The sequence below is a fragment of the Erinaceus europaeus genome, chromosome 20 (genome assembly GCF_950295315.1).
Source record: "Erinaceus europaeus chromosome 20, mEriEur2.1, whole genome shotgun sequence".
Classification (NCBI taxonomy): Eukaryota; Metazoa; Chordata; class Mammalia; order Eulipotyphla; family Erinaceidae; genus Erinaceus; species Erinaceus europaeus.
In genome coordinates, this window is record NC_080181.1 from 44,505,427 (window position 1) to 44,527,898 (window position 22,472).

The 22,472-nt window shown below is 43.3% G+C and overlaps 1 protein-coding gene across 6 annotated transcripts in view; it reads left to right on the plus strand.

Annotated features, from left to right (window-relative positions):
* APBA2 (amyloid beta precursor protein binding family A member 2) overlaps positions 1 to 22,472 on the plus strand; it is a 134,139-nt gene that overhangs the window by 36,052 nt on the left and 75,615 nt on the right. The window contains exon 1 of one of the 6 annotated variants that reach the window (XM_060179279.1): positions 11,334 to 11,407. The exons of the other annotated variants lie outside the window; for them this stretch is intronic. The gene's annotated coding sequence lies outside the window, so the exon portion shown is untranslated. Of the gene's footprint in view, positions 1 to 11,333; positions 11,408 to 22,472 lie in introns of those variants that run through there. 6 annotated transcript variants of the gene reach the window in all.

Consider the following 22,472-nt stretch of genomic DNA (forward strand, 5'->3'; position numbering starts at 1 on the left):
CACCTGTGACAGGTGACAGAGTCAGTCACCAAAGAAAATGACCCTTTGTGACGGCTGATGTCACATTAGAAAATGTACAAACTTGGGGCAAAATTAGCTTAGAGGTAAATCATAACTTTCTCCCCTTTCCTTATGTTGTGGAGGGGGGTGGTGGAGATGGGATGCACTCTGGCTGTACCATGGTTTTTGCTCTGTAATGTCTTAATGAAGCCAGAGACTCTTCTAGAAAGCATCTACTCCCATCATCCACTTCTCTGTGAGGTCCTGGGAGGCAAATGTCTGGCTCACTTGTTTGTCCCTGCCTCTTGGCTGCTCTGGGTGGACCCAGCATCAGGCATACCTAGTGTCTCTTAATCCATGTGCATAAGTGCTGCTTCTGTTTCGTGGAGGGAAAGGCGGCTGTGTTGATGTGGTGTCTTAGGGCTCGCTGGACAGTCCATAGTGGAACTAGGTCCTGTGGGGGGCAGTGAGGATTTGCCTACCCTGCCTCCACACCCCCAGGGTTGGAGGTTCCCTACCTCTGCAGGGTCCCAGCTACTGCACCAAGGCAGGGAGGGCACCCAGAAAACCCCTGGGGTCCTGTCCTACACTAATGGGGACATTGCCTTGTGGCCTGCTACCTCTTTGTTTTTCTTATCCATCAGAAGACTGAGGGGAGAGGGAAGGGAGGGTCACTGCGAGCTGTTTCCTGGGTATAGGGTTCAGCTTTGCAAGGAGAAAGGACTTCTGTGGGTGAATGGTAGTGATGGTAGCACAACTGTGTGAATATACTTAGTGCCACTGAACCATATACACTGACAGAGGGCTCCAACATTTATTTATTTGTTTGTTTGTTTATTTATTTGTTTGTTTTTATCAGAGAGAGAGACCAGAGCACTGCTTAGCTCTGGCTAATGGTGTTGTGGAAGATTGAACCTGAGAGCTCGGAGCTTCAGGCATGAGAGTGTTTTTGTATGACCATTATCTATCTCCTCTGCCCCAAATTTCCTTCTTTTATTTATATATTTATTTTGGGTACAGACAGAGAAGTTGAGAGGGAAGGAAAGAGAGAGAGAGAGAGAGAGAGAGAGAGAGAGAGAGAGAGAGGAAAAGAAGAAGAAGAAGAAGAAGTAGAAGTAGAAGAAGAAGTAGAAGAAGAAGAAGTAGAAGTAGAAGAAGTAGAAGTAGTAGAAGTAGAAGAAGTAGAAGTAGTAGAAGTAGAAGTAGTAGAAGTAGTAGAAGTAGAAGAGAGGAGAGAACTGCAGTACTGTTTTACCACTCGTAAAGCTTCCCCCCTGTGGGGGGGGTTGAGGGCTTGAACCTGGGTCCTTGCACACTGTAATGTGTGCATTCAATCATGTGTGTCACCATCTGGCCCCTCAGAGGGTTTTTTTTCTTTTCTTTCTTTCTTCCTTCCTTTCTTTCTTTCTTTTTCTTTTCTTTTTTTTTTACAATACAGAGTTCCTGGGAATACAATGTACACCATGGTGACTATAGTTAATAATACTCTACTATATGTTTGAAAGTTGTGAAGAGAGTAGATCTTCCAAGATCTTACCACTTGGCAAAAGTTTATAACTACTGTGAGGTGATGGATGTTAGCTGAACCTATTGTGATTATTTCAAAATAGATAGAAATATCAAACCATTATGTGCTTACTCTTGAAACTACTTCTGAAACTAAGAGAATGGCACATGTCAAGTATTCCTCAATTTTTTTCAGACTGATTCAGATGGAAAAATTTAAATGAGAGAAGAGAGAACTCAGCACCAATAAATATATTGACAGCACAGCATTTGCCACAGAAATTCCCAGCACATGTAGATTCTACGTGTACTTCTTCTTCTTCTCTTGCCTCCTCCTCCTTCTTTTAATATTTTAAAATTATTTTTTAATTATCTTTATTTATTTATTAGGTAGAGACATCCAGAAGTAGAGAGGGAGAGAAACAGAGAGACTCCTGCAGCACCGCTTCACCACTTGCAAAGCTTTCCCCTATAGGTGGGGACCAGAGTCTCGAGCCTGGGTTCTGGCAAATTGTAATGTGCAATCAGCCAGGTGTACCACCACCCACTCTGTCCCCCCCTTCCAGTTATTCTTCAGACGCTGGGTTTCTGCTTTCCCTCCATCTGGGCCTTGGCTTCCAGTCTTTCCTGCTGCTTGTCTGCAAATGCCACTGTGATTGAGTCTCTGTCCTTCTTCCCAGTGCCAAGCTGTTCTCTAGGGTGGGAGCTGTCCCCCATCCCACGTCGGTTCAGATGTCACACACTTGTATCCAAGGGGTAGGAGAGATTAACCATTCATGTACTGATCTTCCAGGGGAAGGTATTTCAAAATGTCTTGAGTAGCTTGAGAGAAAATGCGAGTGTATGGTTTAGGAGATTAGGGGGTGAGGCCATGGAAGAGTGTGCACACAGTGGCCGGGATTTATGTGGGTCCAGTTCCCCCCAAACACATGTGGGTTGTGTGTGCAGTATGACTGTCCCTTCCCTCCCCTCCCCTCTCCTTTCAACATTTCTTCCTTTCTTTTTTCTTTTCTTTCCTGCATGACTTCACTACCTTAGGTGGTCTATTTTTTCTAATAATATCAGAGAGAGAAATACGCCCCAGCCTTGTTTTACCATCCACAAATCTTCCCCTGTACATGGTGCTCCTATGTGGTATCTGGGGCTCAAACCTCATGTGTGACAAAGTGTGCTCTGTCCCCAGTGATCTGTCTCCTAGACCCTGTGCAGGCTTTGATATCTTCCTGTCTAGATGCGGTGAAAGGAGTAGCAGGAGACAGGATTTGGAAATGGTTAGGTGTGTGTGTGTGTGTGTGTGTGTGTGTGTGTGTGTGTGTGTAAGCTGGCCAACTTCTCTTTTCAGATGTTGCACTATCTAAATTGATCCCAGCTGGGAGTTGCCCTGGACCCCGAGGGGTACAAAAACACCTCAGAAAAGGCACCAGGAAGACCAGCTTGAAGAAATCATGGCAGTGTTTGTGGATCTGGCCAGCCAATCTGAAGTCAGAAGGGATCAGAGCTTTAGTACAGAGAGCAGTGGGGCAGAACAGGAGAACAGGGTGCCTACTTGGCTACATGCCCACAGAGAATGAACTCTTATACCTACCACTCATAGACAGTGGCTCTGCAAGTGAACGCTTTCAACTGTGAGGCTTCCAGAAGGTAATATAGAAGAGTGAGTGCTTTTTATGTTCTTGAGGTGCACATAGATTCATTCCCCAACCAGGGCACGAAAGCAGCTATCTGCAGAGATTTATAAGGTCAGCCTTTTACATAAAGAATGGTGGCTTTGTAAAGTAAATTGCAAAGTGTTTCCTCTCTTTACTTTTAAGATTTTAGGTAACATTAGTGCCGTTATTGGGAAGAATTCAATTGGGAGGCACTAGGGTCTTTTTAAAATTCTTGTTGGATAGAGACAGAGGGAAATTGAGAGGGAAGGGGAGATAGAGAGGGAAGGAGAAAGAGAGACAGCAGCATTGCTTTACTGCCTGCAGTTTGGGACTGGGTGCTGGAACCCAGGTACTTGTGCACTGTAACATGTGCACTCTACCAGTGTATCACCCAGCCCTTGCCACTGGGATCTTCAGTAATTGGAGAAGAGGGTTTTCCCTTAAGTAGAAACAGGATCATTTGAATTTATTTTTTGTTTCTAAGTTGTGTTATAGTAGTTGTTTATTTCATGAAGTTGTCATAATTATGTATGTGTATATACACATACATGCGCAACACACACACACACAAAGAGAACACAGCACTGAAGCTTTGTTCACTCCAGTGAGGGTCAAGCTTGACTCTGGGTTGTGCACATGGCAAAGCAGTGTACTACCCAAGTGAGTTATTTCACCGGCCCCCACAATTATTGTCAAGTTGTTAAGGATGTCTGTTGTTATTATTAATAATAATTTATTTATTTTTTCCTCCTGTTGCTGGGGCTCGGTGTCGGCACTATAAATCCACTGCTCCTGGTGGCTGTCTTTTCTTTCTTTTTTTTTTTTCTTCTTCGTATTTTATTTGACAGGACAGAGAGAAATTGAGGGGGAGGGGAGATAAAGAGAGAGAGAGAAGGATAGACACCTGCAGACCCCCACTTGAACCTAGTTCCTTGCATGAATCCTTGCTCCTAACTGGGTGCACCACCGCCCAACCCCTCCATTATTATTTTTCATAACATGATATTCACTGTTTTATTTTTTTTTCTGCCAGGATTATCCCTGGGGTGGTTCATGCATGATGGCTTCCCAGTAGCCATTTCCCTTTTCTTTCCTAATAGAAATACAGAGGCGAGAGAGCAGGAGGCAACTGAGAGACCTGTATCTCTGCCCCACTGCTAGTTGTGGGGACCAAGGGATTGAGCCCAGGTCCTCATTGCCATGTGTACTCTACCGGACAGAGAGAAATGAAGAGAGGAGGGGAAGACAGAGGGGGAGAGAAAGATAGACACCTGCAGACCTGCTTCACCACCTGTGAAGCAACTCCCCTGCAGGTGGGGAGCCGGGAGCTCAAACCGGGATCCTTTCACCGGTCCTTGCGCTTTGGGCCACGTGCACTTAACCCATTGCACTACCACCTGACCCCCCTTTTTTATTTTCATTCCTTATTTCACTAAGCAAAATAACCTTCACTTCCATCCATTTCATTTTGAGGGACACAAGAACATCTTTTTAAATTGCCAAGTAATACTCCACTGAATGATGTTACCTAACTTCTTTTTCCAGTCATCTACAGTCTATTTTGCCTTATTATTAATTATTATTATTATTATTATTATTATTATTATTATTACATCAAGTTTCCTTTACTTATACTATACTTTAAAAATATATTTATTTATTTATTATTGGATAGAGACAGAGAGAAATTGAGATGGGAGGGGAGATAGAGAGGGAGAGAGACAGAAAGAAATTGGGGGGGGAGACATAGAGGGAGAGAGACAGAGAGAAATTTCGACGGGAGGGGGAGATAGAGAGGGACAGAAAGAAATTGACAGGGGAGGGGGAGATAGAGAGGAAGAGAGACAGAGAGAAATTGTGATGGGAGGGGGAGATAGAGAGGGAGAGAGACAGCTCTGCTTCATCACTCATGAAGCTATACCCCTGTAGGCGAGGACCAGGGGCTTGGACCTGTGTCCTTGTGCACTGTAATAGGTATCTTAAGCAAGTGCACCACCACCTGGCCCCCACAACACTTTTTTTTTTTTGCTTTAGAATTCTTTCAGATTTAGAGAGAATTTGAAATGATGGTAGAGAGAATCCTCATGTACCCAATGTACATGAGGATTTTCATGTACTCAATGTACCCACAACTCCCTATTGTTTTTTTCCATTTTATTGATTTTTTTAAAGTTCTTTATTAGGGAATTAATGTTTTACATTCGATAGTAAATACAATAGTTTGTACATGCATAACATTTCCTAGTTATCCATATAACAATACAACCCCCACTAGGTCCTCTGTCATCCTTTTGGACCTCTATTCTCACCCCCACCCACCCCAGAGTCTTTTACTTTGGTGCAGTATGCCAATTCCAGTTCTCTTCTGATCTTGTTTTTCAACTTCTGCCTGAGAGTGAGATCATCCCATATTCATCCTTCGGTTTCTGACTTATTTCACTCAACATAAATTTTTCAAGGTCCATCCAAGATCTGCTGAAAAAGGTGAAGTCACCATTTAAAAAATATTTATTTATTTATTCCTGTTTGTTGCCCTTGTTTTTTTTCTTTTTTTTTTTTATTGGGGAATTAATGTTTTACATTCAACAGTAAGTACAATAGTTTGTACATGCATCACATTCCCCAGTTTCCCATATAACAATACAACCCCACTAGGTCCTCTGAATCCTTCTTGGACCTGTATTCTCCCCACCACCCACCCCAGAGTCTTTTACTTTGGTGCGATACACCAATTCCATTTCAGGTTCTACTTGTGTTTTCTTTTCTGATCTTGTTTTTCAACTTCGACCTGAGAGTGAGATCATCCCATATTCATCCTTCTCTTTCTGACTTATTTCACTCAACATGAATTTTTCAAGGTCCATCCAAGATCGGCTGAAAATGGTGAAGTCACCATTTTTTACAGCTGAGTAGTATATATACCACAACTTGCTCAGCCAATCATCTGTTGTTGGACACCTGGGTTGCTTCCAGGTTTTGGCTATTACAAATTGTGCTGCCAAGACATATGTGTACACAGATCTTTTTGGATGGATATGTTGTGTTCCTTAGGATATATCCCCAGGAGAGGAATTGCAGGGTCATAGGGTAGGTCCATTTCTAGCCTTCTGAGAGTTCTCCAGACTGTTCTCCACAGAGGTTGGACCAATTTACATTCCCACCAGCAGTGTAGGAGGGTTCCTTTGACCCCACACCCTCTCCAGCATTTGCTGCTGTTACCTTTTCCGATGTATGACATTCTAACAGGAGTGAAGTGGTATCTCGTTGTTGTCTTTATTGCATTTCTCTGACAATCAAAGACTTGGAGCATTTTTTCATGTGTTTCTCGGCCTTTTGGATCTCTTCCGTGGTGAATATTCTGTCCATGTGTTCCCCCCATTTTTGGATGGGGTTATTTGTTGTCTTGTTGTTGAGTTTGGCAAGCTCTTTATATATTTTGGTTATTAGCCTCTTGTCTTAAGTATGGCATGTAAAGATCTTCTCCCATTATGTGAGGGGTCTCTTGGTTTGGGTAGTGGTTTCTTTTGCTGTGCAGAAGCTTTTTAATTTGATGTAGTCCCATAGGTTTATGCTTGCCTTAGTCTTCTTCGTAATTGGATTTGTTTCATTGAAGATGTCTTTAAAATTTTTGCGAAAAAGAGTTAAGCCAATATTTTCCTCTTAGTATCTGATAGTTTGTGGTCTAACATTCAAGTCCTTGATCCACTTGGAATTTACTTTTGTATTTGGTGAAATGTAGTGGTTCAGTTTCATTCTTCTTCATGTTTCAACCCATTGTTTCCAACACCATTTGTTGAAGAGACTCTGCTTTCCCCATTTAATAGTCTGGGCACCTTTGTCAAAGATTAGATGTCCACAGGTGTGGGGGCTTACTTCCAGGCTCTCGATTCTATTCCACTGGTCAGTGTGTCTATTCATGTTCCAGTACCAAGCAGATTTGATGACAATGGCCCTATAATACAATTTGAGATCTGGCAGTGTGATGCCTCCAGTTCTGTTCTTTCTTCTCAAGATTATTTTTGGCAATTCTAGGTCTTTTCTGGTTCCAGATAATAAACATTTGTAGCATTTGTTCTATTCTCCTAAAAATGTGTTTGGGATCTTGATGGGGACAGGATTAAATTTATATATGGCTCTGGATAGTATATTTATTTTGATGATGTTAATTCTTCCAACCCATGAACATGGAATATCTTTCCACTTCTTTGTGTCTTTTCAATTTCCTTGAGTAGTGACTCATAATTTTCAGTATACAAGTCTTTGGTTAGGTTTATTCTTAGATATTTTATTGTTTTTGTTGCTATAGTAAAAGGAATTGATTTCTGGATTTCAATTTCTTCTAGCTTAGCGTTTGCATAGAGGAATGCCACTGACTTTTGAGTGTTAATTTTGTAGCCTGACACCTTACTGTATTGCCTGATGATTTTCAAAAGCTTCTTGCTGGATTCTTTAGGTTTTTGTATGTATACTATCATGTCATCTGCAAATAGTGAGAGTTTGACTTTTTCTCTTCCAGTTTGTATCCCTTTAATTCCTTCCTCCTGCCTTCTTTCTAAGAACTTCCAGCACTATGTTGAATAGTAATGGTGATAGTGGGCAGTCCTGTCTAGTACCTGATCTGAGTGGTAATGCTTCCAGTTTTTCACCATTGAGTATGATGTTGGCTGTAGGTTTGCTATATATACACTCCACTATCTTGAGTAATTTTGCATCTATTCTCATTTTTTGTAGAGTTTTGATCATAAAGGGATATTGTATTTTGTCAAAAGCTTTCTCTGCATCTATTGATATGACCATGTGGTTTTTGGTCTTACTTTTGTTGATGTGGTGGATCACATTGATTGATTTACATATATTAAACCAACCTTGCATGCCTGGGATAAACCCCACTTGGTCATGATGAACAATCTTTTTAATATACTGCTGTAATCAGTTGGCTAGAATTTTGTTCAATATTTTAGCATCTATGTTCATCAGAGATACTGGTCTGTAGTTTCCTTTTTTGGTTGTGTCCCTGTCTGCTTTTGGTATCAGAGTGATGTTGACTTCATAGAAGCTGGAAGACAGTATTCCAGTGTCTTCAATCTTCTGGAAGACTTTAAAAAGTAGTGGTATTAGTTCTTCTTTGAAGGTTTTGTAGAATTCATTTGTAAAACCATCTGGCCCAGGACTTTTATTCTTGAGAAGGTTTTTGATAACTGTTTCAATTTCGTTGGCTGTGATGGGCCTCTTCATAGTATCTAATTCCTCTTTACTTAATTTTGGAAGTTCGTAGATATCTAGGAAATCATCCATTTCTCCCTAGTTCTCTAGCTTGGTGGCATATAGTTGTTCATAGAAGTCTCACATGATATGTTGAATTTTTGAGGTGTCTGTTGTGATATCTCTTCTTTTATTTACTATCCAATTTATTTGGGTCTTCTCCCTTTTTTACTTTTGTGAGTTTAGCTAAAAGTTTGTCGATTTTGTTTACTCTTTCAAAGAACCAACGTTTACTTTCATTGATCTTTTGTATGGTTTTCTTATTTTCAGTGTTATTTATTTCTGCCCTAACTTTAGTGATTTCTGTCCTTCTGGTTGCTTTAGGGTTCCTTTGTTCTTCTTCTTCTAGGTCTTTAAGATGTGCAATCAGACTATTTATTTGTGCTTTTATCTTGCTTCCTTATGTGTGCTTGTATGGCTATGAACTTCCCTTTCAGTAGTGCCTTCGCTGTGTCCCAAATATTTTGATAGCTTGTGTCTTCATTTTCATTGAACTCTTGAAACATTTTGATTTCTTCCTTTATGTCCTCTTTGACCCAGAGGTTGTTAAGAAGTGTCCTGTTGTACTTCCACATTTTGGGACTATTACTAATCTTTTGTTGATTGTTAAGTGTTAGTTTAATTCCACTGTGGTCTGAGAAGATGCTAATCCTCCCTCTTTGTCCCCCTCTGGTAAGCCAATAATGCATATATTATTTCTTTTGACATCATCCCATAGGTCTCTGTTGTTGTTTTTCCTTATCTCTTAATCTCTTTTTGAGATCTCTTACTTCTTTTTTAGTTGTCTCTAATTCATCCTCGATCTTGCTAATTCTGTCTTCAGCCTCATTTGTTCTATTCTCTCTCCCCTCTACTGTTTTCTGGAGTTCATCTATTTTATTACCCTGTTCTGATACTGTTTTAGCTTGTTCAGCTACTTGTGTTCTTAGCTCAGCTATTTCAGCTTTCAGTTTTCTAATAACCTTGAGATAATTTAATTAGTGTTTTCTTCCAGAGTCTCATTTGTTGTTTCTTCATTTCTGATGACAATTCTTTCTAACTCTTTACTCATTCCTGTTATTATTTCCTTAACTAGCGTTTGGATGTTGACCTCATTATTTTGCTTCACCCTTTGGGGGGCTTTTAGCTGGACTGTTGTCCTGGTTCATTTCTCCAATATTTCTTCTTGTTGGTTTAACTGTTTTATATATTATGTTATGAGGCCCCTCTCTCAGTACTTTTCAAATTACTGATCACTATTGCCTGGACTGACTTGTGTCTCAGTAAGGTAATTAAAGGGTTCACAGTTGTGGAAATTGACAATTGTTTCAATATTATTTTAATCCCTGAGTTAGAGCTCAGTGGTTTAAGAGCTTCTTTTGTTCTTTTTCTTCCCTATAGGCAATGGTAGCCTGAGGGCTTTTAAAATATAAGTAGGCTTCTTAGCTTAATCACTGACTCCTGACCAAGAGATAAAGCAGGGTGGGACAGAGATAATCCAGTGGTTATGCAAAGAAACTCTCACAGCCCCACCACTAGGCCTCTGAGGTATAGATCTTCTCCTGAGTTTCCTGGTTAGTTCTCTGTCCCCTGGTGTCAGCACAGGCCCCCCCTCCCCCCATCTCCCCACGATGTTCCAAATTCTGAGGGCTGTAGTAATGGAGACTCACATTTTCATTTGGTGAGTCTTAGGGGAGTCCTCGCTCGACCGGACCTGCCAATATACGCGGATATCTTCGCCCACCCTGTTCAACGCTTGACGTCTCGTCACCCAATCTGGTCCCCTACGCCTACACTGAACTTCTCTGTTCCAGTCTCTTGGAAACAGAGCTGGCAGTCAGCTGAGGTAAAGAACAAACACCTCATCACAGACCCCTGCAAGCGTCAACCCGGCTTTGACCTAGCACGTTATGATTGGGCCCTCCTCAATTGCTATCGAACAGGCCATGGCCGGTGCGCCGCTATGTTCCATCGCTGGGGAGCCAGAGACGACCCGAACTGCCCCTGTGGCTCCAGACAGACTATGACCCACATAGTCAACGACTGCCACCTCTCCGGATTCAAAGGAGGTCTCGAAACTTTACATCAGGCTCAACCTGATGCTGTTGACTGGCTACGGAAGAAGAGCAAACGCTAGAAGAAGGGGAGTCCTCTCCTTCCTTCAGCCGTCTTTTTGTTGGTGAAACAGACTGGAGGTGGTGTCTCAACTAGTAAACTGCCAGACTGTTACCGGCCACTTGATCTCTCCATAGGTGCCTCTCTGTTCATGAGCCACACGTGTTTGCACTCACCAGTGATTTGATGGGTTCCTGAAGTTGTTCTAGTCCTGTCTTGTTGTAGTCCCAGGTGGTCTCCTTTGGTATTCCTAGTTGACCCAGGAGAGGAGAGAAACACAGCTGCTGCTGCTGCTGCTCTGTAGCCCCACCTCCAGAAGTCCCACGTCCCTATTGTTAATATCCTACACTAGCGTGGCACATTTGGTGGAAGTAATGAACTAGTATCAACATGCTATTATCATCTACAGTCCCTACTTCACTTAGTTTTCCTACTTTTTTTTCCCCTCTTTTTTGTTTAATGCCCCACTTCGGAAAGCACATTAAATTTACTGCTGTAACTCCACTGTTCCCAGAGGACATTTTTCCCTTCTCCATTTCTTTTATCTTCTCTTTTTTATGAACTGAATCCTTTAAAATTATTTTTATTTTGCTTACTATTGGATAGAAACAGAAACTGATATAGATAGGAGATAGAGAGGAAGAGTGACAGAGAGACGCCTGCTTTACTACTTATCAAGATTTCCCCTGCAGGTGCGGACCAGGGGCCTGAACCCGCATCCTTGTGCATTTTAATATGTGTGTTTAACCAGATGTGCCACCATCTGTCCTCCCTTTTTTCTTTCCTTTTCAGTCTCAGGTATAATGGGATGAGATGAAGGAAAAGAGAGAGAGAAGAATCGACACCACTCCACCATCCATGATGTTACCCTTTGGTGCCACACATGGTGCTTTTATGTGAGCCCCATCAGGCATGTCATCTCCCAGCCCCAGGCAACCATGTTAAATTTAACTTTCATGCTACACTAGGATCTTTTAGATGCTGATAATTTCTAGACTTTCCTTCTTCTTCCTCTTTTTTTTCCTTCAGGGTTATTGCTGGGGCTCGGTGCCTGCACCACAAATCCACTGCTTCTGGAGGCTATTTTTTTCCTTTTTTTTTTTCCTTGTTGCTCTTGTTGTTTTATCATTGTTGTGGTTATTATTGCTGTTGTTATTGATGTCATTCTTGTTGGACAGGACAGAGAGAATGGAGAGAGGAAGGGAAGACGGGGGGGAGAGAAAGACAGACACCTGCAGACCTGCTTCACCGCTCGTGAAGTGATCCCCCCCCCCCCCGCAGGCAAAGAGCCCGGGTCTGCAACCGGGATCCTTATGCTGTTCCTTGAGCTTCACGCCATGTGCGCTTAACCTGCTGTGCCACCGCCCGGACCCTGACCTTCCTTCTTTAGGGTGGTCTTGGTAATTATAAGAAGTGTGATTCTGATATTTATCCTTCAGTTGAGATTTGTTTGCTGTGCCTTCTTTTGTGTTTATTTATTTATTAATTTTATTGTCACCAGGGTTATCACTGGGGCTCAGTGCCTGCACTACAAATTCACTGCTCTTGGCAACCATTTTTCTTTCTATTCTTTACTGGATAGGATTGAGAGAGGGTGGGAAGATAAAGGGGAAAGAAAGATAGCTACCTTCAGACCTGCTTTGCTGCTTGCATAGCAGACCCCCTGTTGGTGGGGAATGGGGGCTCGAACCCGGGTCCTTAATCTTGGTAATATATGTGCTTAACCAGATGAGTCACTGCCTGGCCTCCTCTTTTCTCATGTTTTTTTTTTTTTTTAAAGACTTTAAAAATATTTTTTTATTCCCTTTTGTTGCCCTTGTTCTTTTATTGTTGTAGTTCTTATTATTGTTGTCATTGTTGTTGGATAGGACAGAGAGAAATGGAGAGAGGAGGGGAAGACAGAGAGGGGGAGAGAAAGATAGACACCTGCAGACCTGCTTCACTGCTTGTGAAGCGACGCCCCTGTAGGTGAGGAGCCGGGGGCTCGAACCAGGATCCTTATGTTGGTCCTTGTGCTTTGCACCATGTGCACTTAACCCGCTGCGCTACCTCCCGATTCCTCTCTTTTCTTTTTTTTTAAGAGATGCTTACCACCTTTTTTTATGTTTTAAAAAAATATTATTTACTCCCTTTTGTTGCCCTTGTTTTATTGTTGTATTATGATTGATGTCATTGTTGCTGGACAGGACAGAAAGAAATGGAGAGAGGAAGAGAAGACAGAGAGTGGGAGAGAAAGACAGACACCTGCAGACCTGCTTCACCGCTTGAGAAGCAACTCTGCTGCAGGTGGGGAGCCGGGGGCTGGAACCGGGATCCTTATGCCCATCCTTGTGCTTTGCGCCACGTACACTTAACCCGCTGTGCTACCGCTCAACTCCCAACTCCCCTTTTTTCTCATGTTTATACATGACTGTGGACTTCTGATTGGGGGACTGTATAGGGCACTATGCCTTTCTTGTCATGTCAAATAAAAGCACAGGGCTCCTCACTATTGGTATTAACCTGGACTCTCTGAAAGTTAGTTCCTGTCTCCAGGAGGCAATAGAGTAGTCTATAAATTACTGGATTTCTGCACAGGAGATTCATCTACCCTCTCCCACCTATTCGTCCACCTTTGTATGGACACACAGATACACATTTTATCCTTTGGGTTGTAACCCAGTATTGCTTATTCTGTTGTGCAGACTGTACTACCCTTCACCTTTTTAATTTTTACAGACCTATGATTTTGCCACAAGGTTGTCATTTAGGGCTCCATCCCTGCAGGACTCCATGGCTTTTGGCGGCTATTGTTTTTTCTTCTTCAAGAGTGGAACCAGAAAGAAGGAGAGACTGCAGCACTGCTCCACCACTTGTGAAGCTTCCCCCATTCTCCAGCAGGTGTTCCTATGTTATAGCCCAGAACTCGAATCTAAGTCCTCACTCATGGTAACACGTGTACTCTATCGGATACGTACCTGCTCTTCACCCTTTTCTAATATAAGCAAACATCAGACCAGCTTTGCTGTTTCCCTTCTCCCCAGAATCAAGTCCCTCATGTTCCCAGTGGTGCCATTGACCTAAATTACCTTATTTCCCAAACCTGTTTTTCTGCCCAACGCTCTGCTTAGTCCTGGTCCCTTTGAACCACCACATTCAGCTGACTGTTTTTTTCATCTCTTGGCTGCTACCCATCCTAAACCCACAAACACCTGGAAAGAAAGGCAGACTGGGATTGGGAGCTGATTTCAGTGAAATCTTTTCCCACATATCAGATGCCAGCTCCTCAAGTTCCCACTGTCTTGGCTGCTCCTTGATGCTCTCACAGTGATTTTTTAAAATTCCATCACAGGTTTCTAGTTGTTCTTGGCAGGAGTTTCCATCAGGCACATGCTGGTACATTAGAGCCAGAAGTGGAACTGCTCAGGTCTAACACCGTTTCCTTTCCCTCCTCTGCCATGATTGATGGTGCTTCTTAATATTTGAGTACCAGGTGCTTTGCACCCATACATCAAACACTCTTAAGTAATGCAGACATTCTGTGCCACAGAAGAAAATGAATCATTCTTTGCATTTCCTTTATCCATATCCTTAGTCACAAGGGTGATAAAAATGATTGGTGTCCACCTTCTCTTGAAGGCAAGGAAGAAAAAACTAATGAGTTTGGAAGGAGATAGCCTTCCACAGAAAAGCTTTCGAATAATGGAACAAATGATAGGGGGAGAGCTGTGCGCACTGGACTTTGCAGTCTTGGGAACCTTGGTGCCATTACTGGAGCGACTCTTTCTTGTGATTGCGTGTGGTTTACATCAGTGTGCCTGGCAGTGAAAGCTAACCTTTCACCAGAGCAATAAGGATATGTCAGAGCATCCATGTTAAACTATGTCTCTTTGCTCTGGCTGTGTGTGGGCATAACGGTTTTGTATATGGACCACAACTTTTCTTAGTCACTTATCTGCCATTGGGCATCTGGGTTGCTTCCATGTTTGGGATAATACAAATAGTGCAGATGTGAACAAAGATGCCCATCAATCTCTTTGGTTAGCTTTTAAAAAATATTTTAATTAATTTATGATTGAATAGAGACAGAACTTGAGAGGGAGGGGGACATCATCGAGAGGGAGAGAGACACCTGCAGTCCTGCTTCTCCACTTATGAAGCTTCCCCCCTGCAGGTGGAGACCAGGGGCTTGAACCTGGGTCCTTGTGCACTGTAGTATGAATGATTAACCTGGTGTGCCACTGCCTGACCCCTCTTTGGTTAGGTGTTTTTGTTTTGTTTGGATAGATCCCTAAGAGAGAGATTGCTGGTTGTGGGGAAGGTCCATCTCTAATGGAGGGACCTCCTGACTATTTTTCTGCCAGTGGTGTGGAAGAGTGCCTTTTCTCCTGTATCCTTGCCAGTTCTTGTAGCTTTCTTTTCCAGTGGCTCCACCACTCCCAGTAACCATTTTTCTCAATTTCTCCCTCCCTCCTCCTTCTGGTAAAGGATGCAAAACAGAGATAGGGAGATAGAGAAGGGAAATAGCTTTAATACTGTATTTCTTAACACTGTATTTCTTTAACACTGTGGGGCCTATCTTCTCCCGTCCTCTTTTTTTTTTTTTCTTCTCTCTCTCCCTCTCATTGTTTCCCACTGTATTATCTTTCTCTTCCTGATGTGTAGGAAGCATTTAGGTGTGAGTGTTTGGGTGTGTGGTGTACAAGCAAGAAAGTTTTAATAGCTCTGGGATACAGATTCTTTGTTTCATATACTGTCCTTTCTCTTCCTAGTTACTTTGTCTTATTTTATATGCTTTTCCCCCCTTCCTGCTGGTTTATAATCTTGATGTAGGAAATTTACTAGTTCTTTTGCTTGATATTTTTCCCATACTGAGTGTCTCATAATTAATTTACAGTTGTTTCTTTTATAGGGAAGTTGGAAATCTCTTAGTCCATCTCAATTCTTTTTTTTTTTTTTTGAAAAATCTGTGAGGCAGGGATGTAACTTTTCTCCCATATGGTTACAGTGATGGTACCCTATTTCCTTGTTGATTTGAACTATTAACCGTTGCTTTACACGGTTAATTCTCCTATATATTAGGCTATTTTGAATTCTGTTTATTTCTGTGAGTCCATTCATATTTTTAAAATGTTAATTTATTTATTTTTGTTTAAATGGATAGGGCACAGAGAAATTGAGAGGATATGGGGAGACAGAGAGGGAGACACCTGCAGCCCTGTTTTACCACTCAGTAAACTTCTCCCCTGCAGGTGGGAACCTGGGGCTTGAACTCGGGTCCTTGTGGATGGTAAAGTGTGCACTCAACCAGCCACTCCCTGACCTCATTTTTTGTATTATTCTGCTAATGACAAATTCCTCTCGTTTTATTTTTATGTTTCTTACTGTTCTTCTACATGTTCACGTTTCTCCTGCCATATGAACTGTGTTCTTCATATTGGAGGTTCAGTTAGAATTTCATTGTTTTATAAGATTATTTGGATCAAATTGAAATATTTATAACGTGATTTATCCCATATGGGAATACAGTATAATTTTGTCATGAAATTATGCAGGGTTTTGCTATGTTATTTTCATAGATGCTTTATAATTTGCTTAAGTGTATGAAATTGTTTTGGGTATGAAATCTTTTTCACTAGTTAATTCCTAGGAGATTATTGCTGATGCTTAGTGAAATGATTACATATCAAATTCGCAACAAGCTACCTTGTTGAATTTTTTTCTTAGTTCAAATAACTTGTCAGTTGCATCTTTTGCTTTTCTCCAAATATATATATATATATATATATATATATATATTGCTTTCTATAAAAATGCCTTTTCTTCACAACCTCACACCTCTTAGGATTCTTCCTTGTGCCAGTAAGTATTTCTGGTATTAAAACATTGAATAGTAATAGCAGTAGCAGACAATCTCATCTGATTCATCTGTTTAAAGGATATATTCCAGTTATTTTGTTATAAAATGCTGCTGCATCTTGCTGATTAATATCCTCTACCAAATGGAAGTAGTGGGCCTCTTGATCTATCTATCTATATATATATATGAAAGGATAAATTAACAAATCCATAAGGTAGGAGGGGTACAACTCCACACAATTCCCACCACCCAATCTCCATATCCCACCCCCTCCCCTGATAGCTTTCCCATTCTCTATCCCTCTGGGAGTATGGACCCAGGGTCGCTGTTGGTTGCAGAAGGTGGATTGATCTAGTTTTCAAACTTGATTTTTAATCAGGAATGGGTTATTGGAATTTATCTGTCTCTCTCTGTCTTTTATCTCATAACCTTGTTAAATGTCTCTGTATTTTGGCATCTGGCATTGGTGGATTTGAGGAGAGGTGATAATAGTGGCAATAAGTTTTAGCTGACTCTTAGAATGCCTTTTTCCCCACTGAACTAACAAAATTTAATTTGTAAGAAAAAAGAAAAACAGTATAGTGACCTCATATATCCATTGCCTATTTGTTCAGGTTTTTTTTTTTAATATACTACCAGAAAAAGAACCAAGGATCTCACATATGTATATAGACAACACTGAATCACCCAGCAGCCCCAAATATATATATATGTAATATATATTAATATATATAATATGGACAATAATATATATAATATATATATAATAAGATAATATATCTGTATATTAGGTAAGATTGAGCACATTCAGGATGGTATGACCATAGAATATACATATGTTCAAGAGTGACATCAGAGCACCTGTCCACCATCCATACAATTCCACCTTTTTTCTCCGTGTTTTTTTTTTTTTTAATTTATTAATGAGAGAGAACTAGAGCATCACTCTGGTACATGTGGTGCTGAGAATGGAACTTGGGTTTGAGCCTCAACACCACATGGTAGCACCATGGCTGATGGAGCAGTGCTGGGGTTTCTTTCTGTCTCTCTGTCTCTCCCTTCTATGCTTTACAAACTAGAGTAAGGGCCAGCAGAACAGCTAGCCTGTATAGTGCGAGGTTTGAGCCTATCCTCCACTGCTTTGAAGTTAACTTTGGTGCTGTGGTCTGCCCCCCCCCCCCTTGCTTCTTTGCTTTTATATGAAGTCAGCCCCAGATGATGAAGCTTGGGAACAGACAGTGACAATCAAGAACTCTGAGCCCTGGAGCTCCCCAGACCAAGGCTGCTCTGGAGTCTTTGTCCCCTGAGAGGCAGCGGGGGGCGCTATGTCCCTGAGTTTTCTACCACCCACTGGTCTGACGAGGTGGCCTCGCCTCTTCATCACAGCCACCTGCCAACAGCCAGGATGTCATCTTCAAATGTTTGCATTGAGAAGCCACAGTCTACATCCTAATTTGAAAGCAACCATGATCCCTTTCCTTACTAGACTTTCCTCACGGAAGAAATGTCACTTGGGACACAAGCAGACCGGGCCGCCCCACAAGGGTGAGAGTCATCTTCTGTTGTCAGCCAAGAGCTGGGATGACACAGCTGAGCCAAAGGGTGTTGAGTGGAGGCAACTCTGGTGACATCTGGAGGGCTGCCTCTCAGTGAACCCCAAACCTGAGGTGTGGGGTCCAGATACTCCCCTCTCAGGGTTTGGGGACCAGTGGGGGGCTTGGGGTGCAGAGACAACAGGCCCCCCCCCAAAATGAGTCCCTGGCTGTTTTGCTGCCCACTCTGCCCCCTGCCAAGCACCCAGGAATTTCCCGACTCTCACAGTGGAAGCATTTGTTTAAAAAAGAAAGTAGAAGAAAAACCATCCAATAATAAAGTTAAATCATGTAAAATAAGCCCAGAGGAGCTGGCTATTTCAAGAACTCCTGTGGGAGATCTTTTATTCAGAAGATAATCATTCTGTGAAGAGATGGAGTCGGGAGCCACTTATCTGCTCCTGGAGCTTTGTGGCGTCACTTTGCATGGCCATCCCACCCTTCCAGCAACTGTCACCAAATCCCTTCCACGAAGCACAGGAACACTGACCTTGGAGACTCAGCCCCAGCCTCCACTGCCGCCTGGGCCCTGTGCTGGGTAAGCACCATGTGCAGAATCTAAAGAATGTTCCAGTGAATTGCTGGAAGAATTGTGTGATGTCACAGGTTGGCTGTTGGGGCTGTCCAGGAGGGCTGTTAGGACTAGGGTTGAGGGTCTCACAAGAGAGTCTATGGGGCCTGATTGAGAGAGAGAGAGAGAGAGACAGACTCTTCTGTCCTGGTAGTTTCCTGCTAGAGTTTGGTGACACTGGGGGAACTCAGTGTAGGAGGAGGGATGCTGACCTTCGTCATCACAGGGTCCACCTTTCCTGAGGGACCTGACTTCTGAGGGCCTAGTTATGGTCCTCTTTTCATCTGAGGTCTCTGGAAAAGCTGCTGAGTCCCTGTCTCCCACTTTTAAAAAATTTGTCATCATCGTCATCATCATCCATAGCACCTCTCAGTTCTGGCTGATGGTAGTGTTGGGGATTGAATTGGAACTTGTGAGCCTCAGGCATGAGAGTCTTTTGCATAACCATTATGTTCTTTCCTCTAGCCTACCTCTTTCTATTTTTTTTTTGGAGATTCTCTTCATTTTCTGTCAGAAGAGGGAGAGAGCAGAGCACTGGTCAGCCTGGTGCGTGGTGGTGCCGAGGATTGAACTTGTAACCTAGAAGTCTCAGGCAGAAGAATTTGGTGTGTTAGCTCTCTGCTGTTTCCCTCAGCTCTGACCTCCCCCTCCACACACAATTTCAGAGCTTTGGGACTCCCTGACCCCCCCCCCCCCTTTGCCACCAGGGTTACAGCTGGGGCTTGGTGCCTGCACGACAAATCCACCCCTCCTGGTAGCCATTTTTTTCCTTTTCTTTGTTCTTTATTTGATAGGACAGAGGGCATTTTGAGAGATGGGAGGGAAATAGGGAGGGTGACGGACTTGCTTCACTGTTCATGAAGCTTCCTCCTTACAGATGGGGAGTGGAGCCTCAAACCCAGGTCTTTATTCATGTTAACATGTACCCTAGTCTTTGTTTTGATGTTGGTAAGCTGGGCTCCTCACAGAGCTGCCCTTTCTGGTACCCCTGGGAAAAACATTTGGTGACATCAGGTGACTTCACTGGGGAGGGGTGCTTGAAAGCAAATGGATCAAATAAAGGCACATGTGGGTGTGGGCATTGGACCGTAGTCCTCTTGGGTGGCAGGTTTTGGAAGATAGTTTTCCCTCTTTCCAGCATTAGGCTTGGCTTCACATCCCCTTTACACAGTGCCCATCAAAACCCACCTTTGATTATTTGACAGTCCAGGGCTGGGAAACAGCCCAGCTGCTAACCCATATACTTTACTCTGCCTAAGGCCCTGGGTTCAAGTCCAGGCACTACATGGGCATATCACAGATGGCCCTGGGGAGCTCCAGGAGTGGTAGTGGTCTGTGGAGTCTCTCTCTCTGTTTCTCTTTCCCACTTTCCTCTTTCACTAATAAAGTAATGGAAAAATGGATTTACAATGCTTAGCAATATCGTACACAGGCAGTACCCCAAATCTATTCCTTGGCACCCCATTAAAATGTGAAGTTAGAGCCTCCAAGTCAGTGCCACCTGAGGATGGTCACTGGGACCTTATTTGGTTTAGGGGCCTCAGGGAACAGAATCCTCCCCTCCCCTCCCCTCCCCTCCCCTCCACTCCCCCTCCCTCCCTCCCTCCCTCCCTCCCTCCCTCCCTCCCTCCCTCCCTCCCTCCCTCCCTTCCTTCCTTCATTCATTCATTCTTTCTTTCCTTTATTGCCACCAGGGTTATCACTGGCTTGGTGCTGGCACTACGAACCTACCTCTCCGTGCAGCCATTCCCCCCCCCCACTTTTATTCAATAGGACAGAAATTGAGAGGGGAGGGGGAGATAGAAAGGGGGGGGGAGAGACCTGTAGATCTGCTTCACTGCTTATGAAGCCTCCCACCTGCAGGTGGCGAGCTCGATTCTGATCCCAGTGCCTGTTAATGTGTGTGTTTAACTAGGCACACCACCATCCAGCCCTAATCACTTTCTTCTTATCCCTTTTGATACCTGCTTGCGTTTTTTAAATATTTATTTATTTATTTATTCCCTTTTGTTGCCCTTGTTTTATTGTTGTTGTAGTTATTGATGTCATCGTTGTTGGATAGGACAGAGAGAAATGGTTCTTATCCCCTTTGATACCTGCTTGCGTTTTTTAAATATTTATTTATTTATTCCCTTTTGTTGCCCTTGTTTTATTGTTGTTGTAGTTATTGATGTCATCGTTGTTGGATAGGACAGAGAGAAATGGAGAGAGGAAAGGAAGACAGAGAGGGGAAGAGACAGACACCTGCAGACCTGCTTCACCATCTGTGAAGCGACTCCCCTGCAGGTGGGGAGCCATGTGGGCTCAAACCGGGATCCTTATGCTGATGCTTGCGCTTTGCGCCACCTGCGATTAACCCGTTGCACTACCGCCCGACTCCCCCTGCTTTCCTAGAAGGACCAGAGGTGAGAAGGAGGCAGGGGTGATGCTGGGAGAGCTCTGCCTCCAAAGTGCCCTCTGAACCTGCATAAAAGCCTTTAGTGTGTTTGCTGCTCAGATGAGTATTCTCAGGTACACGGAGCACAGAGCTGCAAACAGAAAAAGAGGCAGAGATCATAGCATGGTCCTTTCAGTCACCTGTGGACAGGAAGATACAAACCCCAAACAATGCTACCACCTGACGTACCATACTGGGCATTTGTAGAACCTCCCACCCAACAGTGGCAAAGTAACATGTTCTTTTGCAAGTTCACATGAGGCCAGGGCTTAAACGCCTAGCACCATATGGTGGAGCAGTGCTGTCTCTTCTCCTTTCTCCATTTTTCTGTCTCTTTCTCTGTCTCTCACTCTCTCTCTGGTAAAAAGGAAAAACAAGAGTCCTTTAGGAGCAGTAGAATCTTGCAGGTGCAAAATCCTAGTGAAGTCCTGGCAGCAAATAAAAAAATAAATAAGAGAGAAAGAAAGAACTTAGCACACAGAAACAGAGGTAGACATCTTCCGAATTGAAAGAGGACATTTTCACAAAAAGTACAGATCATATCCTTCCACTGCCAGGAGACCGAATATTTCCCACCTGGCATCAGGAAGATGGCATGGTCTTGTGGCTCTCACCTCACATTCCTACCCAGCATCGTTCATTGCAATCTTGAGTATATGACATGACCAAGAGCCAGTGGGGTAAGGAAAAGAGAATAAATGGAAGACAGGCAGAGACCACAAAGGTATAATAAAGCCAGTTTTTTTTTCTTCCTCCAGGATTATTGCTGGGACTCTCTGCTTGCACTATGAATCTGCTGCTCCCAGCGACCACTTTTTCCTCCTTCTTTGTATTTTTCTATTTTTTTTCTATAGGACAGAGAGAAATTGAGAGGGACAGGAAGATAGAGAAGGAGAGGGAAAGAGAGACACCTCCAGCCATGTTTCATTGCTTTTAAAGAGTCCCTACTGCAGGTGGGGACCCGGGGCTCAAACCTAGGTATCTGCATGGGTCCTTGTGCATGGTACTAGGTGTGCCACTGCCCTGCCCTCAAGCCAGTTTGTATATATATTTGCCTCCAGGTTTATCGCTGGGGCTTGGTGCCTGCACTGTGAATCCACTGCCCCTGGTGGCCATTTTTTCCCCTTTTTGCTGCCCTTGTTTCTCATTGCTGTTGTTACTATTATTGTTATTGCCGACACTGTTGATGGATAGAACAGAGAGAAATCAAGAGAGGAGGGAAAGACAGAGAGGGGGAGAGAAAGACAGACACCTGCAGACCTGCTTCACCGCTTATGAAGTGACCTCCCCTGCAGGTGGGGAGCTGGGGGCTCAAACTGGGATCCTTATGCCGGTTCTTGCGCTTTGCACCATGTGCTCTTAACCCGCTGCGCCACTGCCTGTCCCAGAAAGGCTTTTGAAAAAGTAACTTTACGGGGGTCGGGCAGTGGCGCAGTGGGTTAAGCGCATGTGGCGCAAAGCGCAGGGACCGGCATTAAGGATCCCGGTTCGAGCCCCCGGCTCCCCACCTGCAGGGGAATCG